The sequence below is a fragment of the Hyaena hyaena genome, unplaced genomic scaffold, assembly GCF_003009895.1.
Source record: "Hyaena hyaena isolate Hyena2069 unplaced genomic scaffold, ASM300989v1 scaffold_1708, whole genome shotgun sequence".
Taxonomy (NCBI): domain Eukaryota; kingdom Metazoa; phylum Chordata; class Mammalia; order Carnivora; family Hyaenidae; genus Hyaena; species Hyaena hyaena.
Window position 1 is genome coordinate 35,842 of NW_024082341.1, and position 6,117 is coordinate 41,958.

Genomic DNA, 6,117 nt, shown 5'->3' on the forward strand with positions numbered 1-6,117 from the left:
TCCTTCTCTCCTTCTCCATAGATAATCACTGTCATGATTTTGGATTAGTATTTTCATGAAAATTTTTGTAGTTTTACTAAACATTTACATACTCATTAATAACAATATACTTGGGGCGCCTGGGTGGCTTAGTCGGTTAAGCGTCCGACTTTCGCTTAGGTCATGATCTCACGGTTCGTGGGTTCGAGCCCCGCGTCGGGCTCTGTGCTGACTGCCAGCTCAGAGCCTGGAGCCTGTTTCAGAGTCTGTGTCTCCCTCTCTCTCTGACCCTCCCCTGCTCACGCTGTCACTCTCTCTCTCTCTCTTAGAAATAAATAAAACATTAAAAAAATTTTTTTAAATATTTAAAACAAAGCTTGATAGGATTCAAGGGAGAAATTAACCTAATAGAAGAAGGTTATAATACATGGCTCTCAGATTGAGGTCAGACTAAAGTTTCAGTAAAGATACATAATATTTAAACATTACAAATAATAATCTTGACCTATTGGACATCTGTGGAATATTGTACCTAAAAATTAAAAATCTTTTCAAGTACATGGGCTATTTAGGAAAATTGACCACATATTAGACCATAAAGTATGATTCAATAAATTTCAAACAAATTATATCATACTAAATATCAATTCAAACAAATTATATCATACTAAATATCAATAATCAAAAGATGTTAGGAAAAATGCATTAAAAAAGAAAAACAGATTTTAAAATAACTCATACATTAAAGAAATAAACATTATGAGCTAAGTACTCAACTTTAAAAGTTAGAAAAGCAGAATAAATACAAAGAATGTAAAATAAACGAACTGCTAATGATGAGGTAACATTAATAAAAATGGAAAATGAAGATATAATGAAAGAACCAACAAAGAAAATAGTTATTTTTTGGTCAAAATAAAATAAACAAACATGACAAGACTGACCAATAAAAAGAGAGTGAAAGTACAAATATATATCACTAGGATTAAAAGTGGTCTATATGCTGTAGAAATATATACATAAGGATATTTTTTTTTAATATTTACTTATTTATTTATTTAGAGAGAGAAAGTGAGCAGGGGAGGGGCGGAGAGAGAAGGGGACAGAAAATCTCAAGCAGGCTCTGCCCTGTCAGCATGGAGCTGGACATGGCGCTCAAACCCATGAGCCATGAAACCATGACCTGACCTGAAATCAAGAGTTGGATGCTCAACCAACTGTGCCACACAGGGGCACCCATACTTTGAAGATATTATAAATAAAAGATTTTATGCCAAGATGTTTAAAGCTTAGATAAATTAAAAAAAAGAAAATTTTAATTTCCCTGAAAGAAATAGAAAATCTGAATATTACTATAGTGATAGAGAAACAGCAGGCCAAAATGGTTATGTCAATGAGTTCTACTCATTGAAGGAAGAAATAATTCCAAAGCTTTACAAACAATTTCAAAAAATAAGAAACACAAAATAAAACCAAAAAAAGAATAGTTTGAATTCTTTATGAAGCAACAAAGATCTGATGATAGGTAAGAAATCAAGAAGAAATAAAGACAACTAGTAATACTGTCATCAGAGACACATGTAGGATATTGGTAAGACCAAACAACAAAGTAAGGAGGGATGTGTTTTTGTAGTATTTTTGTTATTGTTATTAAGGAAAATGTCTTTGCATTTACTTCTGTTTTTAAAGTAAACATATTGCTTACAAAGAATATAGTGTTTCTCAGTATCTCATTCTAAATTCTCCAAAGTGGACTGTCAGAAAAATGCAATTCTCCTTAAGGTTAGAATTTTGCCCTTCAAACTACATTCCAGACTATAAGTCTCTTTGTGAATGTCTTTTGAAAAATTATTATGTGTCCTAGAAGTAAATTAATAAAATAGTTTAATATTTATGATAAGTAATACATTACATTTGGACCTAATTGCTTTGGTGAAAAAGTAGCCTCACTGTCCTTTGTATATTAAGTAGCTTGTTCCAAAGTTCTCCTTCATTCAGATTCTTCTCTTTCAAAGCTCAGTTTATGTCTTATCCCTTCCATGAGTGGTCTCTCCAGCTCTTTCAGTTCAAGGATCTTGTCTTCCTGAAAATCACTGTTGTTTTTATTGTTTCTACCAAAGAGATAAGAATAATAACCTGCAATCCAATTTACTGCAGTTAATTCACCAGATGATCAATTTGCTCAGCTTTGCCACAGTGTTTTCCCCACAGAGTTTCAGTTGGCTGAATATCAATGTTTGATGGGATTCATATTATAGAATGCAAACATGGCTTAAAATTCAAGGGGTAGACTTTTCGTTAAATATTCCCCAGTTTCTGTAAGCTTAAACTCTGAACCCATCTCCACTTTTCAAAGTGAAATGGCATGAAAAACCAGTTTTAGGTGCTTGGCAGTTTTTGATAAATTGGTTATTTAGCAAACTATCTTTGGAAAACCGATGTTTTGGCAAGTTAACCTAGAGTCTCACTTACTCCCCATTTTTATGTTCCGGATGCAGCACTCATCAGGAAACATAAAGATGAATAAGAGATGATCTCCATCTTTTGAGAAAAGACTTTTCAAGTCTATCACCTCAGAACTTACCATAATATCCAGTTTGTTGTGATCAGGAAATAAAGGTTGAACAAATGCATGAATAAATGAGAAACTCAATGTCTGATGGGGGACCCATGCCATAAATAATTATAACATAGAGTTATATTTCCACTATTAGATGTAAGGTTAAGGCAACTGCTGTTGGTGGAAGCACGAGTAGGGGAAAGAATTGGAGACACAAGAGAAGATGTTAAAACAAGATATTTAAACAAAATTATCTCAGTTCCCATGGACCTGCAGCCTCTACATGACCAACTTGAATTCTCTGCTCAGAATCTCACAAGACTAACTGAGGTGTCAGGCGTGCTGTGTTACTTCCTGGAGCTTCAGATACTCTGTCAAGTTCATGTGGTTGTGGACAAAATTTATCCCCTTATGGTTGAAAGATCAAGGCTCTCAAAACCTAGAGAGCCTCTCGATGGCCTCTTCCATGCACATCATAGAAACCTACTTCTTCAAGGCCAACAAGAAAGTCTCTCCAGTGAATTCTTGCAAGACAAAGTCATACATATTTCACAGTCTAACCATGGGAGTGGTGAGTCATCCCACCTTGTCTTATAACATAACCTAGTCACAGGAGTGGCGTGCAATCTCCTTTGCTATATGACATTGGTGAGAGTCAGGTCACAGGTCCTGCCTATGTTCAAGAGAAGGGGATTACACAATGATTTGGGCATTATGGGGCAGAAATCTTTGAGGTCCACTTCAGTGTGTTCACAGTGAGAGAGCTGGTTGGTAGGAAGAAACAGAAAATGAAACTGCCATGTTCAAGGATGGCAGGAATCATATCTTGAAAATACTTGTATGCCATTTGTGAAATCTAAAATAAATAGAATTAAAGTCACACCAAGGCTTAAGTTTATGCTTATACCCTTTGGAAAAAAGGCTTTCTTAAGAAAATTAACAGCATGGGGCGTCTGGGTGGCTCAATCAGTTGAGCGTCCGACTTCGGCCCAGGTCATGATCTCCAGGTCCTTGAGTTCAAGCCCTGCGTCGGGCTCTATGCTGACAGTACAGAGCTTGGAGCCTGTTTTGGATTCTGTGTCTCCTTCTCTCTCTACCCCTCCCCCACTCATGCTCTCTCTCTGTCTTAAAAATAATAAACTATAAAATTTTTTTAATTAAAAAATAAAAAAGAAAATTAACAGCATAAACAAGTTTGTACAGAGAATATGTTAATGTGTCTTACATTATTGTAAGTGTGGAACTATTTCCTTTAGAGAGAAAGAGAAAAAAAGTAATATATCATTTTAACTTTCTGTTCAGATAGCTTAAATTGGTTAACTTCTAAAGTTTTGTTCAAAAAAAGATGCACAAACTTTGCACAACCTTTCCTGTCTTTGAGTTATACAACATCAATTTATTTGGAAAACCTTTTTCTTGCTGATCTGTTGGGGCATTAGAGAATCATAAAGATCTGACCTGCATGTTGACTTTTTTCTTTCATTTCTCTCTTTAGAAAAAGAGCTGTAAGGCAAATGTGTCTGCCACCCACTCGTTTTGGAGATACCTTTGCTTTGGGCTTCAAACAGTCAGGTTGAAAGGAATTGCAGTTATATTTGGGCTCCTATGTGTATCATAGAAAAAGTCAAGACTAGAATGGGTGTTATTTTTTATAATTTGATGAATCTGTTCTTCCCTGATGAGAGACTTTCAATGACTCTCCAATGATTAGAATCTAAATCTTTCCCCAAATTTTTAAGTGATGGAAAATGTTACATATATATAACATTAGACAAAAGTATAGAGAATAGTTTAACAAATGCTCATTTATCAGCCAGCACCCATATTACATAATTACCAACACTTTGCAAACCTTTTTCATTTATAATTACATCTTTCTTTTCCACGCCTTAGACTATGTTAAAGCAAATCTCAGACTAATTGAATTTCATCTCTAATATGCTCTAGTATATAATTCCAAAAAATAATACTTCTTCGTAAAAAAACTACAATGCTACTAAAGAATGAAAAAATCAGCAGTTATTCTTTATTATCATCAAATATCCAAATAATTTCAAAAATTTTTTAATTGACTCATTTTGTTTTGACAATTGGATTATTTGAATCAGAATCCCAATACAGTCCACACTTTGTGTTTCATTAATATATCTCAAGTCTTTTTTAGTCTATAAGTACTCTCTCCCCTCCTTTAAAAATCTTAAAAATTTTGGGGGCATGTGGGTGATTCAGCCGGTTGAGTGTCCAACTTCAGCTCAGGGCATGATCTCGCTCATGGGTTCCAGCCCCGCATCAGGCTCTGTGCTGACAGCTCAGAGCCTGGAGCCTGCTTCAGATTCTGGGTCCCCCTCCCTCTCTACCCTTCCTCTGCTCATGCTCTGTGTCTCTCTCTCAAAATAAATAAACATTAAAAAATTTTTTTTAATCTTAAAAATTTTTATTGTTTTATTGTTATTGCAGAAACTGGTTGATTTATAATGTCTGGATTTTGCTAATTGCTTCACTATTGAATATAATTCACCATGCTTATCTGCCCCCTCAATTTAGGTGTTGTGTTGAGCCAAGTGAAATTATATTTTTGTAGGTCAAAATTGTCAAATATTGACAGTTTTATATGGTTCAACTTAATAATTAGATTTGGAGGTTATGATCAGATTTGGCTTTAAATTTTTGACAAGAATACTTCATAATGGTGAGAATTTCATATTTCATTAGCTTATATGGAATTACGTGTTGAGATTAATCAGTAGGCTCAGGGATCATGAGCTTGATGGAGCCATTATGAAGTTCAGCTTTTCACCTAAGGCTTCAGAGCCATTGATGATCATTGCTTTGGTCCATTGTTGCATTAGAGGTTGCAAATTGGGGTATTCTTTATTAATTAACTATAATTCTTTTAAAAAGGTTAACTTTCCATCATCAACTATTGGATTACCCTGAGGTTTACAGGAAAGTCAAGACAAATGCTTAAGTCTCTCTATAAATTTATGCTGATATCTTCAACTGAAATTTATTATTATAAGGCTTTTACTTAAGTTCTCTGATTCTACATTTGTGTCTCTCTTCTGACATGGCAAAAATTTTATTTCCAATACCACCAACATTATTGCCCACTTATATCCTACATACACATACAACAGTTCAGGATGACAACACATGGATTAATACCAAAAATAGATCAAGATTTCTTTGCAGTTTTTTTTTCACTGTTAAGACTATATCCTGTCATGAAAGAGTCAAGTTATGTTTTTAAAGTACCTGAAATAATTATCTTTGTGTCACAACTCAGTAAAGTTCATTTGTCTCATTTTGTTTTCAGCTCTTAAGAATTACTTTTATTTTATTATTACTTTTATTTTCTAAGTAATTTTGTTTCACAGTTTTGTAAAACATTTACATGATTCTATATGATAGCATCAGTATTTGAGATAATCTTTGTTCCTTCTTGAGGCTGTTTGCACTCCAGTGTGTGGATGTACCATAGTTTATTTAGCCTATATCCTATTGGATGAGCACTTGGGTTGTTTCCATTCTTTTGCTATTGAAAATAATGACATAATAAATATCCTTGTGCCTAAGGT